At 37.8% G+C, this 18,199-nt stretch overlaps 1 pseudogene; it reads left to right on the forward strand.

The window, feature by feature from the left end:
* Positions 1-12,379: 12,379 nt before the first annotated feature.
* On the forward strand, positions 12,380-12,796 carry LOC110583214 (annotated as a pseudogene).
* The last annotated feature ends 5,403 nt before the right edge of the window (positions 12,797-18,199 follow it).

The following is an 18,199-nucleotide window of genomic DNA, read 5'->3' on the forward strand; positions in this document are numbered from 1 at the left end:
GATTGAGGCTGGTGGATAGTGACCCAGAATGTAAGAGTTTGATGAAGGAGACAATTGGGGGGATAGGCTCTAAATTGGTGGGTCTGCATATGAAAGACATGCCTGCAGGCCAGTTGTTTATAATCCCTAGGAATTAGCTAACACTGGGAAGGGCATTCCCTCCAGATCAGCCAAGGCCCAGATGTCAAGCGTCACAATACAGAAAGTAAAAAAGACATGGTTAACACAGTCACTATCCCTTAACTGGATTGCTTGCAATGTTCTTCTTCCACCTCCCTTACTTACCCTTGTGAAAAAACCTTCCTCCTTGCAGGCAGAGTGACCTTTTGAAAGCCTACATTTGATGGTGTCACTAGCTAGCTTATAACTATGCAGGAACTTCCTGATGCCCTTGGGAGAAAGATCAAAGTCATTCACAGGGCTATAGTGTAGGCCGCTCTCCCACCCTCTTCCTGCACTGCTCTCCCTCTGGGCCTCTGTGCTTCAGGCAACCTGGCCTGTCAGTTCTTCCAACACGCCTTGTTCCTCCACCTACTGGGCCTTTGCACCTGCTCTGCCTTCTGTCAGAAAAGCACTTCTTGCTCTGCATCCTCTCCTCCCTCTCTGTTTAACACATGCTTCAGATTTCAGCCCAGATTCACTTCCTCAGAAAAATTTGCATGCCCCCACCCCCGCATTGTGTGATTGCTTGCTCAGGTGCACTGTAGTAAAGCTGTGCTGGCCTGGCTGAGTGGGTTCAAATCGCAGTTTTATGATTTCTACCCTGTTTGACCTTGAATAAGTTATTTAAATTTTCAAAAACTCAATTTCTCCTCTCATAGCATAGGGATAACAATAGGAACATTCTCTTGGGTTTCCGTTAGGATTACATAAAATAATCCACATGTACTGTTTAATAATTTCTAAAACTTAAATGTTTCATATTAATATTTTTCTATTCAGCCTCAGAATTCTTTGCAACCCAGAACTCTTGGCAGCTACTAGCAATTAGTCAGGATTCAAATTGAGACCAGTTTTACATTCCTGATTAGGAGAATGGTTTGTTAATTATTATCAATCACTTCAGAAGGTTAATAGAAGCGAATTAATAATTTAGATACTGTTATGGAACTGACATTTGCTCACCATGGGCACCAAAATGACTTTTTTGCTTATCTGCCATGACATATACTATCATCCTTTCTTGTTAATGGAAACTTCTATGTACAGCTATCATAATACAGAGAAAATAATTAGAAATAAGGTATGATGAAAGCAAATGTAAGGGTATCATTATGAACTGGCTTTTTCTCACTTCCTGCAGATCAAATTTCATTTTGATTTCTGAATTCCTTCTGATAAGGTCTTACTTTTATTAGGGTAAAAGAATGAGGTATGATGAACATGTTCATATACAAAGATTGGCTTGATCAATGGTTACCAGGGGCTGGGAGTGGAGGGAAGGATTACCTACAACGGGCCATGAGGGAGTTTTGGCAGGTGATGGACCTGTTCTGTATCTTGATTGTGGAAGTGGTTATACAACAGCATGCATTTGTCAAAACTAGTGGAATTGACATTTAAAAGGTGAATTTGACTCTATACAAATTATATCTCGCTTAAAAAAAAGACTGAATTGATAATTTGATTTTCTCCTAACCTTAGGAAATGTTAGTAGTGACATTGGTTTTCCATTACATGTTGAAGAGGTCAAGAAGAATACATTTGAATATTCACAAGACCATGATCCAGTGATAATGTCAAGCCTTAAAACTAATCATAAAATAGTGTAGTTATACTTAAGTAATTGTTCTTACCATGGAGATAGAGTACTGCATGTGTAAAATAGGAAATGGGAGGTGAATATGCAAGACATAACATCCCAAGAAGACTTTTAAGAGGCTGCAGTTTTACCTAAATACATGGAATTTAGAAAATTCTAGATTTTTTGTAAAAATGATGAGAGCATTTTACATGGTATAACTACTATGTGTAATGTTAAAATGGAGTGTGAAGGTACAAATTGAGCACTCTAGAGTTCATGCTTTCTTTTTTTTTTAAAAGGTTTATTTATTTATCTGAGAGAGAGAGAGAGCAGGAGGGAGGGGCAGAGGCAGAGGGAGATGGAATCTCAAGCAGACTTCGCGCTGAGCACAGAGCCCACCACGGGGCTCCATCTCATGACCCTGAGATCACGACCTGAGCCAAACCCAAGAGTCGGAGGTTTAACTGACTGAGCCACACAGGCGCCCCTAGAGTTCATGCTTTCAATACCAAAATGACTTATGCCTGCTAATTTAACCTTGCTGCAAATAGAATTGCATTCTTAGTTTTGATGAGTAAAAAAAGATTTTATTGAATTTGCTTGGCCCTCATCCCTAGTCAATACAGAGGGTGAATGCTTTGTGCAGAAACATATGACTTCTTGGGAAATATGAGTCATCAATTGAACCAGAGGTGCCAAAAAACAACAACAACAACAACAAACAAACAAACCCAAACCAACAACAACAAACCCAAAACCAAAAACCAGACCAAAACAAAACAAGTGTTGAGAAGGTGGTAACTATCCAGAGGTAAATGCTATTATTGTTATTTCTTTTTTAAAAAACAATTTAAAAGATTTATTTATTTATTTTAGAGATTGAGAGAGAGAGTGCACAGGGGGGAGGGGGAAAGGGAGAGAGAGAATCCCAAGCAGACTCTCCACTGAGCATGGAGCCTTTCCTCTGATAACCATCAGTTTACTCTCTATAGTTAAGAGTCTGGTTTTTGGTTTGTATCTTTTTTCTTTGTTCATTTATTTTGTTTCTTAAATTACACATGAGTGAAATTATATGGTATTTGTCTTTCTCTGACAAACTTATTTCACTTAGCCTTATATTGTTTAGATCCATCCATGTTGTTGCAAATGGCAAAATTTCATTCTTTTTTATGGCTGAGTAATGTTCCATTGTATGTGTGTACCACATCTTTAACCATTCGTTTATCAATGGACATTGGGCTGCTTCCATAATTTGGCGATTGTAAATAATGCTGCTATAAACATAGGGGTGCATATATCTTTTCAAATTAGAGTTTCATATTCTTTGGGTAAGTACCCAGTAGTGGAATTACTGGATCATACGGTAATTCTAATTTTAATTTTTTGAGGAAACTCCATACTGTTTTCCACTGTGGCTGCACCAGTTTGCATTCCCACCAACAGGGCATGAGGGTTTCTTTTTCTCCACATCCTCACCAACATTTCTCATTTCGTGTGTTTTTGATTTTAGCCATTCTGACTGGTGTGAGGTAATATCTCATTGTGGTATTGATTTGCATTTCCCTGATTATTAGTGATATTGAGCAACTTTTCATGTGTCTGTTGGCTGTCTGTATGTCTTCTTTGGAGAAATATCTGTTCATGTCTTCTGTCCACTTTTAATTGGATTATTGGGTTTTTTTTGGTGTTAAGTTTTATAAATTCCCTCTATATTTTAGATACTAACCCTTTATCAAATATGACATTTGCAAATATCTTCTCCCATTCAGTAGGTTGTCTTTTAGTTTTGTTGAGAGTTTCCTTTGCTGTGCAAATGTTTTTTTATTTTGATGTGGTCCCAGTTTTTGCTTTTGTTTCCCTTGCCTCGGGAGATGTATCTAGAAAAATGTTGCTATGGCTGATGTCAGAGAAATTATTGCCTACGCTCTCTTCTAGGATTTTTATGGTTTCAGGTCTCACATTTAGGTCTTTAATCCATTTTGAGTTTATTTTTGTGTATGGTGTGAGAAAATGGTTTAGTTTCTTTCTTTTGCATGTAGCTGTCCAGTTTTCCCAGCACCATTTGTTGAAGAGACGGTCTTTTTCCCATTTCATATTCTTGCCTCCTTTGTTGAAAATTGACCAGATAATTGTGAGGGTTTGGGGGCCTCTCTGCTGTTCTATTAATCTATGTGTCTATTTTTGTGCCAGTTACCATACTGTTTTGATTATTATAGCTGAGTGGTATATCTTAAAATCTGGGATTGTGATACCTCCAGTTTTATTCTTCTTTTTCAAGATTGCTTTCAAGATTGCTTCTTTTTCAAGATGCTTTTTCAAGATTGCTTCTGTGGTTCCATACAAATTTTAGGATTGTTTGTTTTAGCTTTGTGAAAAATGCTGTTGGCATTTTGATAGGGATTGCATTTAATCTGCATATTGCTTTGGGTAGTATTGGCATTTTAACAATATTTGTTCTTCCAATCCATGAGCATGGAATATCTTTCCACTTGTTTGTATCATCTCCTTCATCAATGTTTTATAGTTTTCAGAGTATGGGTCTTTCACTTCCTTGGTTAAGTTTATTCCTAAGTATTTTATTACTTTTGGTGTAGTTGTAAATGGGATTGCTTTCTTAGTTTCTCTTTCTTCTGCTTCATTATTAGTGTACAGAAATGCAACAGATTTCTGTATATTGATTTTGTATCCTGTGACCTTACTGAATTCATTTATCAGTTCTAGTAGTTTTTTGGTTGAGTCTTTGGGGTTTTCTGTATAGAGTATCATGTCATCTGCAAATAGTGAAAATTTTATTTCTTCCTTACCAATTTGGATGCTTTTATTTCTTTTTCTTGTCTGATTGCTGTGGTTAGGACTTCCAGAACCATGTAGAATAAAAGTGGTGAGAGTGGACATTTTGTCTTTCCTGATCTTAGGGGAAACCTCTCAGTTTTTCACCCACTGAGTATATGTTAACTATGGGTTTTTCATGTATGGTCTTTATTATGTTGAATTATGTTCCCTCTAAAACTAGTTAGTTGAGAGTTTTTATCAGGACTGGATTTTGTACTCTGTCAAATGGTTTTTCTGCATCTATTGATATGGCTTTTATTCTTTCTTTTGTTGATATGATGTATCCTGTTGATTCATTTGCAAATATTGAACCACTCTTGCGTCCCAGGAATAAATCCCAATGAGCATGGTGAATGATTTTTTCAATGTATTTGTGGTTTAAACTTGCTAGTATTTTGTGGAAAATTTTTTGTATCTCTTTTCCTCAGAGTTATTGACCTGTAGTTCTCTCTCTCATTTTTTTTTTTTTTTTGTAGTGTCCTTATCTGGTTTTCGTATCAGGGTAACACTGGCCTCATGGAATGATTTTGGAAGCTTTTCTTCCTCTTCTATTTTTTTGGATAGTTTGAGAAGAATAGGTATTGGCTCTTCTTTAAATGTTTGTTAGAATTCACCTGTGAAGCCATCTAGTCCTGGACTTTTGTTTGTTGGAGTTTTTTTGATTATTGATTTAATTTCATTCCTGGCAATCCATCTGTTCAAATTTTCTATTTCTTTCTGATTCAGTTTTGAGAGGTTAAATGTTTCTAGGATGTCCAATTTTTTTGGCATATAATTTTTCATAATATTCTCTTATAATCCTTTGTATTTCTCTGCTGTCAATTTTTATTTCTCCCTCTCATTTCTGATTTTGCTTGAGTACGCTCTCTCTCTCTCTCTTTTTTTTTTGGATAAGTCTGGTTAAAAGCTTATCAGTTTTGTTGATCTCTTCAAAGAACCAGTTCCTGGTTTCATTGATCTATTCTATTGTTGTTGTTTTAGTTGCTATTTCATTTATTTCTGCTCTGATCTTTATTATTTCCTTTCTTCTCCTTGTTTTGTTTTGTTTTGTTTTTTCTTATAGCTCCCTGAAGTGTAAGGTTAGATTGTTTATTTGAGATTTTTTCTTTCTTCTTGAGGTAGGCTTGTATTGCTATAAACTTCCCCCTTAGAACAGCTTTTGCTACATCACAAAGATTTTGGACCATTGTGTTTTTATTTTCATTTGTCTCCATATATTTTTTCATTTCCTCTTTGATGTTGTGGTTGACCCATTCATTGTAATAGCATATTATTTAACTTCCATGTATTTCTTTTTCCTAGATTTTTTTCTTATAGTTGATTTCTGCTTTCATAGTGTTGTGGTCAGAAAAGATGTGTGGTATGACTTCAACATTTTAAAATTTGTTAAGACTTGTTTTGTGGCCTAATATGTGTCCTATTTTAGAGAATATTCCATGCATACTTCAGAGGAATGTGTATTCTGCTGTTTTAGGTTGTAATTTTCTGAATATATCTGTTAGATCCATCTTGTCCAATGTGGTCATTCAAAGCCACCGTTTCCTTGTTGATTTTCTGTTTGGATGGACTACGCATTGGTGTAAGTATGGTGTTAAAATCTTCTATTATTTTTCTATTACTATAAATTACTTCTTTATGTTTGTTACTAGCTGCTCTATGTATTTGGGTGCCCTCATGTTGGGTGCATAAATATTTACAATTGCTATATTTTCTTGTTGGATTGTTCCCTTTATGATTATAGACTGTCCTTCTTGTTATAGTCATGGTTTTACAATCTAGTTTGTCTGATATAAGTATTGCTATCCTTGCTTTCTTTTCACTTCCATTTGCATGCTTTACCATTCCTTCACTTTCAATCTGCACTTTAGGTCTGAAATGAGTCTCTTGTAGGCAGCATATAGATGGGTATTTCTTTTTTATCCATTGTGTGGATCTCTATGTCTTTTGATTGGAATGTTTCATCCATTTACATTCAAAGTAATTATTATAGATATGTACTTTTTGCCATTTTGTTACTAGTTTCATGGTTGTTTTTGTAGTTCTTTGTTCCTTTCTTCTTTTGCTCTTTTTTTCATTGTTTGTTGGCTTTATTTAGTGATATATTTGGATTCCTTTTTCTTTATTTTTTGCATATCTATTGCTGGTTTTTGAGTTGTGGTTACCATTAGGTTTTTACATAATATCTTATGCATATAGCAGTCTATATTAAGTTGATGGTCACTTAAGCTTGAGCCCATTCTTTACTCCTCCCCCCACCATGTTTCAGGTATATGGTGTCATATTCCATACCTTTTATTTTGTGAATCCCTTGACTGATTTCTATAGATATGCTTATTTTTATTACTTTTGTGTTTCCTACTTTCTAATCCTACTTACTGTTCTTTCCCTTCCACTCAAAGAGTCTCCTTTAACATTTCTTGTAAGACTGGTTTAGTGGTCATGAACTCTTTTAGCTTTTGTATGGGAAACTCTTTATCTCCCCTTTTGTTTTGTATGGGAAACTCTTTATCTTCCTTTCTATTCTGAATGATAGCCTTGCTAGATAGTGTATTCTTGGCTGCAGGTTTTTTTTTTTTTTTCTTTCGGCACTTTGAATATATCATGCTACTCTCTTCTAGCCTGCAATGTTTCTGCTGAAAAGTCAGTAGATAAACTTATGGGGTTTCCTTTGTATGTAACTGTTTTCATTTCTCTCACTGCTTTTAAAATTCTGTCTTTATCAGTACTTTTTGCCATTTTACTTACTATGTGTCCTAGTGTGGGCCTCCATGGGTTGCGTTTGTTGAGGCCTCTCTATGTTATTGTTATTTCTAATGTTCCTATTCCACTGGGAAAACCTTACCTCTGGCTATCATGAGCTTTTTTTTAGTTAAAAAAATAGTCTGTTTTAATGTTTGAAGGTGCAAAACTAGCTATCTCTCTTTATTTTATTTTCCCTGTAGTGACCCACTAATGAACTATTGACAGGTTATTTGTTGCATTTGTTGAATATTTATGAATCCTTTACTATATTCTGGGCATTGTACTAGATATTTTGAATTCAAGGACCCATTACCAAGAGATTTTCTTATTACTGCTATGTTTATTGGATTTTCACATTAACTAGGTCAGCCTACTTCAATTTTCAGATCATCAGAATTACATTATTTTTAAAGATTTATTTACTTATCCCCGAGAAAGAGAGAGAATGTGGAGGGGCAGAGATAGAGGGAAAGAGAGAATCCCAAAGAGACTCTTGTTGAGCACAGAGTTCAACATGGGGCTCCATCTCACAACCCTAAGATCATGACCTGAGCTGAAACCAAGAGTCAGGTGCTTAACCAACTGAGTCACCCAGGTGCCCCCATAATTACATTTTTTTTAAAAGAAGTTTCTCTTCATTCATTAGTACTTCTGTTTAACTTCTCTATGATAACACTCATTGATGCTCACGTATTATCATAATATTTACCACTAAAATTCCTGTCACAGACTCGTAAAGCCTATATATATATATATATATATATATATATATATATATATGAATGAAGAACAAATAGTAACAGATTAAATATTTATTTAATATTTTGAAAAATATTTGAAAAATATTTATTTTTCAAAGGTTTGGACACTATGAGCACTTACCCTTTATCTATTTATTCAAAAATATTTCCTGAGGACTTACCATATGACCAGGAATATTTTGGATATTGGAGATACAGCAGTAAACAAGATGGATAAGGCAACTGCCCTTCTGAAGTTTATATCTTAGTGAGGTATAATAAACAAGTAAAGGAGTGAGTAAACATGGTAAGTTCAGAGAGTAAGGTGAAATAGAGCAACATGACCGAAGACAGGCTCCTTCAGTCAGAGGCACTCTCTGAAGAAGTGACATTTGACAAAATACCTGAGCAATGAGAAGGAGTGGTATTCAAACAGGGGGGGAGAGCTTTTGGATGGAGAGAATGTAGGTATAAAAGTTCTGTGGAGAGAATGCTCTATTCTAGGAGCAGAAAGCACACAGGGCAAGCATGGGTCTATGTGGGAACTGAGTAGGATTAGCTGAGGTGAGGAGTCAGCAGAGGCTGGGCCACTTATAGCTCTGCAGGCCAAGTGACAAAAGTTGGATTCATCTATAGTGCATAAAAAAATAACTGGAGTATTTTTAGCAGAACATTGAAAGGCTTTTAAGAAAACTTTATTTGGAAATAATTTCAAATTTACAGATAATTTAAAAAACACAAAGAATATCTCTATATTTACTCAGATTTACTTATTGTTAAGATTTTGCTCAATTTCCTTCATCATTTGCTGTCTCTATCTCTCTCAAAATCTTTTTTATCTGAACCACTTGAGAGTAAATTGCATACATTATGGCCCTTAAACTCTAAACACTTCAATGTGTATTTCCCAAAAAAATGCTATACCCTTATGTGAGGGTCAATTTGATGTGTCAACTTGACTTGGTCGTGCAGTACCCAGATATTTGGTCAAACATTATTTTGGGTGTGTCTGTGAGGGTGTTTTTGGATGAGATTAACATTTAAATCTGTAGACCTAGTAAAGCAGATTGCCTTCCCCAATGTGAATGAGCTTATCCAATCAGCTGAAAGCATGTATAAAATAAAAACTCTGACCTTCTCCAAGTAAGAGAGCATTATTCCTGCCTGATAGCTTTTGAACTGAAACATCAGTGTTTTTCCTGCTTTCAGATTCAAACTGAAACTTTGCTTCTTCCTGGGTCTTAAGCCTGCTGACCTTGGGTTTGGAACTACACATTAGCTCTCCTGGTTCTCCAGCTTGCTGACTCACCCTGCAGATCTTGGGATTTGTAGTCTCCATAATTATGTGAGCCAATTCCTTATTATCCATTCATCCATCCATCCATCTATCATCTATGTATGTATGTATGCATCTATCTATCTATCCATCCATCTATATCCTATTGATTCTGTTTCTCTGGAGAACCTTGACTAATACGCTTTACATAATGACAAAGAAGTTATCAACCTAAGTAAAATTTATTATTAATATAGTACTTTTATCCAGAATACCATCTGTTTTCCAATTATATCAGTTGAGTCAGTAGTGTCCTTTATAGCATTTTTTTTTTTTCTCTTCCAGTACAGGATACAGTCCAGGATCATATATTGAATTTGGTTTTCAAGTCTTACCCTTTTATTCTGGAACAATTTCCCAGCTCTTTTTCCCTTTTATGATTATTGACAGTTTGAAGCATTCAGTCTCCCACGTCTCAACCATCCCTGCCCTGCCCACCCCATTTTAATAGATCAATCCCCATTTTGGGTTTGTCTAACATTTTCTCATGATTAGATTCAGGCTATGCATTCTTGGCAGAAATAACATAGAACTGATGTTTGTCCTTCTCAGGATATCCCATCTGGAGACATGCAATGTCCATCTGCCCATCCTTTGTGATAATAATTTTAATCACTCAGTCATGGTGTTATCCAGTGTGTCCACTGTATAGTTACTATTTTCTCCTTGCTACTAATAAACAATTATGCAGATATCCTGGTCCTTACCAAAATTTACTCCCTAGATTTAACATTTCTTGATGATCCTTGCCTGAATTCTTCTTTACTGTGATACTTACCAAATGATGATTTTCCATATTCAATACTCACTCTGCATTTACTGTAAGCAAGTAAACATGCTACTGTAAGCAAGAGCCTTCCCTTCTTCTTCACCCTTTATTTCATTTTATTATGAGTGTGGAACTGTAGTTTTCTACTTTTTAATGGCTTATGATTAATTACTACCCTTAATTAATTTATTTCTCAAATTGTCCCAGTGGGAGCTCCTTCAAGCCATTCCCTGTGTCCTTGTGACAAGTCCTCCTCATTTTTGGGGGGGCATTTCCTTAAGTTTTTGACAAAAAGGTATAGGTTCACAACCTTCTCACACAATCTTCTCAGGAGCTTTCCTGACGTAATCTGAATCCAGCCCCCATATGCAGAGGGCTGGTATAGACCAAAGAAAGAGGCAGGCCACTCCAAATTGGTAGGTGGCAATTTTAATAATAACAAAGAAAACTTATATATGATGCTTGTCTTGGGCAGCAGCAAAATGAATTTATTCCCACACCTGCCTTCCAAATCTTGAGAGGCCCTAATGGCTCAGTCACGTATACTGTGCAGGTACTTTCAACATCACATCGTCATCTTTAGGCTGTGTCCTTGGAGCAGCCTCTGGGAGTGGGAAAGGCAAGCTGAACTCACATTCCAAGGACAGGGGAAGGGGTGAGGAGCCTTAGGGTGCCGAGATCTAGCTCACAGGTCAGTTGGTGGTCTTCTCTTTTTGGCCATGTTCCTCAACAAAAGCAATTTTTCAGTATCTTATTGTATTTAGCTTACCCAGCCTAGAAAACTGTCATTTCTCTGAGAATCTCTGATTCCTTTTAGTGGAGATGGTGTCAGAAGTCAAGATCTGGGGGCTGCATTCATTTTGTTACTGAGAGTGTCATTGCTCCAAGGTTCTTTCAGCAGACAGAGGTAGGAAATGTACACGCATGTGTACATATGTGTGTCTATATTATATCTGCATGTGGATGTATACATATACTGAAACATTTACACATTTTAGAAGACCTGACTGCACATCAATACCTCCAATTCCAATCCATCCTCTCAAGGTACTCTCTTGCCTTCCACAATGTCAGAATAGGATGTTGAAAGATCTTTCTTGGCTACTCTGTAGACAATGTACTCTAGGGTGGGCAAGTGTGGAAGCTGGGATGCCAGTTGGGAGATATTGTAGCACCTCAAGGAACAAGGGATGGTGACTTGGACAAGAGTGACAATGGTGGAAGTCATAAGGAATGGTCACACTTTTATTTATAAGGTTTAGATTATATGGTAAGGACAAGATATGCTGTGTGAGAAAAAGAGAGAGACCATATATTACTTCTAGAGATTTAATCTGAGCACTGGGTCTGACTCAATTGGCAGAATTTTCAGTAGAATTGATTTGACACTTAAAAAAAAAAAGAGCCCCTTTTCAGTAGGATCCACTTAAGATGTGGAAGTGAGCACATGTTCAAGACGACCAATGAAGTCTCCACAAACCCAGATTCTTTCATTAGGAAAATATTTAAAAGTCAAACACTTACATACTTCCTTTACCCACCTCAGGGAAGTATTTGGGATACACAAATCCGAGAGGGGAAGCTGTGCAGCCTAGGAAAATATACGGACATGCTTAATATGAACAAGTTCTGGGAGCAAAGTAAGAAAATGAGCCTGCTGGGCCGCCTAGGTGGCTCAGTCATTAAGCATCTGCCTTCGGCTCAGGTCATGATCCCAGCGTCTTGGGATCAAACCACATATCAGGCTTCCTGCTCAGCGGGGAGCCTGCTTCTTCCTCTCCGACTCCCCCTGCTTGTGTTCCTTCTCTCGCGTTCTGTCTCTTTGTCAAATAAATAAAATAAAATCTTTAAAAAAAGAAAATGAGCCTGTTTTCCAAGCATTCCTTTATTTTATTTTTTAAAATTTATTTTATTGCAGTAAGAACATTTAACATGAGATCTACCCACCTTCTTAACAAATCTAAGTGTACAATACAGTACAGTTGCCCAAAGGTACAAGGCTGTACAGTAGATCTCTGAGTAATTCCCTAACATCAAAACACATTCAACGTACATTCCAAAGAAATTGCAAAGAAAGCAGGAATTACGTTGCCCACTGTTCCGATCGTTATACACCGTATGTATCACGATCACAGTGGAACAAAAAGACCCACTGTCCATCAAGAATATAACTACTTTCCCTTTCTGATGGCAGAGTCTGGAGAAGATGCACAGAAATGGAATCTTGCAAGGGGAAGGAAAAGAAGGAAGAACAGGTCATCAGCCTTGGACCTCACATAGCTGAAGGAGAAAATGTGTTTGGTGGCTGCCACATCTTTGCATCCTTCAATGACACTTTTGTCCATGTCACCAATCTTTCTGGTAAGGAAACCATCTGCCGGGTGACTGGAAGGTTGACCAAGATGAGTCCTCTCTCTACGCTGCCATGTGGGCTGCCCAGGATATAGCCCAGAGATGCAAGGAGCCGGGCATCATTGCCCTCCACATCAAACTCCGGCCACAGGAGGAAATAGAACCAAGACCCCTGGACCTGGAGCCCAGTCATCCACTCAGGAATGAAGATCAGGTAGATGGAGGATGTCAACCTCATCCCCTCCAACAGCACACTCAGGAAAGGGGGTCAACCGTGGTAGCCATCTATGAACAGGATTCCTCAAATTATTGTTTTCTGTGAATAAATTGCCTTTGTGTAAGAAAAAAAAAAAAGAATATGACTGCTTTCATTTCTTTATGTTTCCCTCAGCCCATGTTAACAGACATACAATTTCTACACTGAAGCCATCATGCACACTTTATGATGTATTTAACTTTTATTTCCTGCTTTATTTCTATTGAGCATTATAAGAGAAGCATTTAAATGTTTCTGACTATTCCCTGTTTGGGATTACCCATATCATCTTTTTATAATGTAGATATTTGCTTTTGTCCCACCCCCCCCATGTCCCCCCACCCCCGCAGAAACTTCCAAACAAAAAAAAAGCTTCCAGAATGCAGACTTCACAACTCTTATTATCATGCTTTACCTTATGGCTTACAACCTACCTTACTTCAGGATGGGAACGTGTTTCAAGTCACATAAAGAAAAACGGTTAATAATTTATCTACTGATTCATTTGATCCTTTAACCAGACTCCAGGATGTCAAATCTAAGCCCACTTTCATATGCAGACTTACCAAACACAGTTTGATCTGCTTCCTTTACTATGGACATTGTTCTCATGAACGAAATTCCACAGCAATGGCTGGATGGGCACTTGGGTATAAGTTTATCTAAACATATACACAACAGCCTATCTCAAACCCAGAGAGGAATCTCAGCTATCCATGTTTTCCAGGTCCGGACAGACAGTTCCAGTGGGTGATGACACCTGAGGAACAGCTTCCTATCTGTTCAGTCTAGGACTGCATACTCCATATCTCATGCAAAATTCCAAAGCTCTATCTGAAAATTCTGAGCACTGCAGAGCTTTCCTTATCTCTGAGAGCCCAGGGGCCTGTGGAACCAGCACTTCCTGCATTACGGGAATAGGAAACACAGCGAATATGATTTATTGAAGATGTTTCATGCTATACTTGTGCGTCACCAAACCCCACACTGCATGGATGTTGATCTCTGCTTATGGAAACATTAAAGTCTACATTGTACTCACCCAGGAAATGTAAAGGAAGATTCTTTAGGTGTGGAATAGATGCTGATATTTTGATCTTCAGTCACTTGAGAAACCTGATTGGGCTAGACTGATAGGAGGAGGAAGTTGAGGCAAAGGAAACGACACAGAACTTAAAGCCAATTGTTTTAAAACTGCAACGTCTGTGGGAATGTGATTTCATACTCATTTTCCCATTACAGCTTTGTTTGCTGCATACTCGCCTCATCGCCCCTCCCCAGGAGATGATATGTTTACAACTTTATGGACCAAGAGGTTTTAACATTTATTTTAAGAGAATGTTATTAAACAGATCAAAATTTGAACCTCTAAGTCTAAAATATCATACACATATGGGAATAAAAAAATACAATTCTTATACTGGAGAAAGGGGGCTGCATTTTGCACCTCACAGCCACTTTTTCTTGGCATTTTGTTAGCAATTTCCTGGTAGCAATTCTCAGTGAGGTGTTACCTGGAATTCTGCCAAATCAGTCTTATGCAATTTGTTACAATGACTGTAGGTCACAATCTTTAACTGTTGGCAGGTGTTCTGGGCTTGCCCTCACTTGAGGAGCTCCAGTTAATCCAGTTTGGTACAATTCTTTTTTGTTTAGTTCTTGTAGATCCTTTTATATACTCTCTGAACCAGAAAAATTAGCTATCATGAGCTTACACACTCAAATCTCCATGCTGCTTAGAGGGTCGATTTTCAAGATCTGAGGGAATCTTCCGAGAGCTCTTCACATATCTCTGGCTATTCTCAAAAAAAATTTCAGTGTATTTGTGAAAATAAAAGGAATGTCATAGATAGCAACATACTGTCAAGGGGTACCTGACTGCTTTGTAACTGTATGTATTAGTCAGCTTGGGTTGCTATAACAAATATCATAGACTGAGCGACTTAAAACAACAGATGTTTATTTCTCACACTTCTAGAGGCTGCAAAATCTAAGCTCAAGGTGCTGGCCTATTCTGTTCCCAGTGAGATCCCTCTTCCTGGCCTACAGAAGGCCACCTTGACAAAAGAATATCTGTCATCTGGAAAGATAACCACCTTAAGCAGTTACGATTTCAAGAATTCAAGAGCAACAGAACATTTATTGCTCTTGGCTGGAAAGGTGTTGGGTGTTTCCCTGACATGCAGGGTATTCATTTAAAGCCCAGTGTCAAAAGATAGCTTATACTGCAAAAGCTGTTTGTGACGCAAACACTAGGGACAGATTGGCCCTTGAGGTACCTTTCAGAGTTGTGTCTGCTCAAGTTTTAAGAGTGGAGAACCAGGAGAAAAAGATGATTGTTCTAATCATCTGGGGCTTCTGGTTCTCCCTTCTGTTCATCTATCCCCTTCCACTAAATTGACTATGCATTCTTGGATTCTGTCATGACCTCACCCTTTGGTGACCGACTCTGCCTTCCTGGCTATCAAGTGGCCTCTCACTGCAGGGCTGTCTCTTCACTCCAGAGAGGAGGCCCCTCCAGGCTCCAACTGGCCTTATGTTCACCACCCACTGTGTTTGGAGATTAAGAACAGAAAAGAAAACACACACACACAAAGATATATTACTTGTCCAGTGTTCCCAATATTCCTGAGGTGGTTGTATTGTGATATCCCAGTTCCTTTAGATTTTCATTGTAGCTGAGCCCACCTGATTTTCCTCCAGTCACCAAATAAACATTAAGTGGGCAATCCCACTTCCTTCTAGTTTTATCAGACTGCCTGCCCCACTCTTCCATGATAATGCTAACTATGGTAAATGACTAGGTTATCTGTTCTTTTGTACTTGTCTTTTATGATTAACATTTATCTTGAGCAAGTGCTAACTTTTCTGTAAAGGGCTTTTCTCCCAGCATGGTTACAGGCTCGTGTATTGAGGAGAAATAAAGAAGTTATATTACATCTCTTTTGAAAAAGTTTTAATTTTTATTAATATCCAGATAATGTAACCAGCTCACTTCCTCTCCTTCTGATTGGAGGACTATTGAATTCAAGTGGTAATATATAAAAGAAAGAATGGGTATGGCCAGGCTCACAAAAACAAGTGATTACCTGCAATAACCTAGAAATGCTCAGTAAACTTCCATGCACTATGTGCATGGCACAGCAGAATTTATTATTCAAAACTCATTCCTGTCTTGCAGTCTAACCAGAGTCCCTTAAACTTTCACACACAGGAATGTCTTTTTCATGATTAAAAAAATCTTAGATCTATATTAAAGGGAAATGTTGACTGAGAAAATATCTGAAATATTTGAAAATATAACATCAATTCAACATTTTAAGATGCAATTGGATTTTATCAGTGGTCAAATCATCTAGATACATTTCAATATTGATAGCACATATGTGTGAGAAACTTATTCAGGCTACAGGCAAAGCTTTTGTGACACACATAGTAGGCAACTGAAAAATATTGCAGAGGTTGTCTTTATTACTCTTGCCATATTTGTCTTATTCAAATTATTTACTATTAATTTGCAAAATAATAAAATTCATAAACACATGTAAGTCACACACAAACATCCTGAGGTTTATGCCCCCTTTTATTTTCATATTTATTTCAACATTTATCTGATGGCCTGTAGTGTAATTGTATGGCTTCAATGGCCCCTGGAATATTTAACAAAAGGCTCCATAATTGGTGAAGCTTTCAAGTTTGTTTTCTAGAAATTGTTCAATCAATGATGAGTGTCTGAGATGCAAAAAGGTCTAGGACAGTGGTTCTCAAATATTCTTTTTGCCCTAGAGCCCTTCCTACAAAACCAGTCTTAGTTAGAAGCCCCAATGTAAACTATATTGTTGTGGAGGTGTGCTCATTAAGGAAATGTCTAGAAGTCTCCCTGCTCCCTTGTCCCTTAGAAATCTCTGGAGAACATCAAAGAAACTCTGGTGCCCTGAGGCGCATAATTTGAAAACATCAACCCTTCCACCAGGGAGTCTGGCCATTCTAGTTCTGCTAACTCTGGTTAAGTGATGTCTGGCAAATCCCTTTTCTAGTTTTAAATGTTCTCATCTTTTATGAGAGGAGTTAGAGCCAGATCTGTTAAGACTTTTTCTGTTCTAAATTATAAACTCCCTTACTTGTGTCTTAATACTTTTACTTTCAGCTTTCTTTCCAGTTTCTAAGAGGCCGAGCTTCTCTTCAAAACAGGGCCTGTCCCCGGTGAGACAATGTCTCTGTGTATCCCCAGGAGAGGTGGGCACCCAGGAGGCTGAGTGGCTGTGCAGTCTGTGGTTGTTGTAGGAGGAAGTCACTGAGAATGAGCCTGACTGCTGGAGAATCTACCCCATGAAAGCCAGAAGCCAGGCTGGAGTCCTGGGAAGGAAGGAAGCCACATCAGAGGTGTACTTCAAGGTCGTGAATGGAGAACCAGTGCTGGAGAGCTTGGGTCTCAGCTGGAATGAGCCTTCAATTCCTCAATCTTTCCTATATTCAGAACTTTCCCTAACCAAGGAGAAAATGTTCTGGTACCTGTGAACAACCAACCAAGTACAAGAACATAAAGCTCTGTCCTTTGAGGAGCTTCTTGGTAGCTGAATTCTTACCTATAATAATAGTAATAGTAATTTTAATATGTTCTATGTGCCATCCACTACCCATAGGTTCTTCACATGTATTCACTCTTTAAACCTCACTGCAAGCCCTTGCTGTACTTGTGATTTTTATTCTCAGTTTATAGATGAAGAAACAGATATGCAGAGGCTAAGTAGCTCCCTAAAGTCACAATGCTAGTAAGCATAGAGCTCTAATTCAAACCCAGGCCTATCTTATTTGCTCTCTTCTCTCTCTTCTGATCCAAGAAGCTGACATTATCTCTTTACCCCATATCTACAGATGGGGCTCTCTGATGCTTTTGTTAGACTCCAATCAGTTATAAATTCTTCCTATTTTATTTATTTATTTATTTATTTATTTATTTATTTATTTATTAAGATTTTATTTATTTATTTCACAGAGAGATAGAGAGAGAGAACAAGTAGGCAGAGAGGCAGGCAGAGGGAGAGGGAGAAGCAGGCTCCCCGCCGAGCAAGGAGCCCGATGCGGGGCTCGATCCCAGGACCCCGGGATCACGACCTGAGCCAAAGGCAGCCGCTTAACCGACTGAGCCACCCAGGTGCCCCTCCTTCCTATTTTTAATCCGTAAAATGTGGTGTTGGAGATAATAAGCCATGGTTAAAAAGGGGAAGTCTGAAGCCCTAAGGCTTGAGTTAAAATCCTGTGTAATCTAGGGCAAAAAGAGTATTTGAGAATATTTAATCCTCTCTGCCTCAGTTTTCTCATCAGTAAAGGGAGGTTAAGAATGAGACTTACCTCAAATGGTTATTTGATTTTGAAATTAAATAAGACAAAATATGAGAATCTGTTACAATAGTGTTTGAGTGTGTAA

This window comes from Neomonachus schauinslandi, chromosome 8, assembly GCF_002201575.2.
Source record: "Neomonachus schauinslandi chromosome 8, ASM220157v2, whole genome shotgun sequence".
Lineage (NCBI taxonomy): Eukaryota > Metazoa > Chordata > Mammalia > Carnivora > Phocidae > Neomonachus > Neomonachus schauinslandi.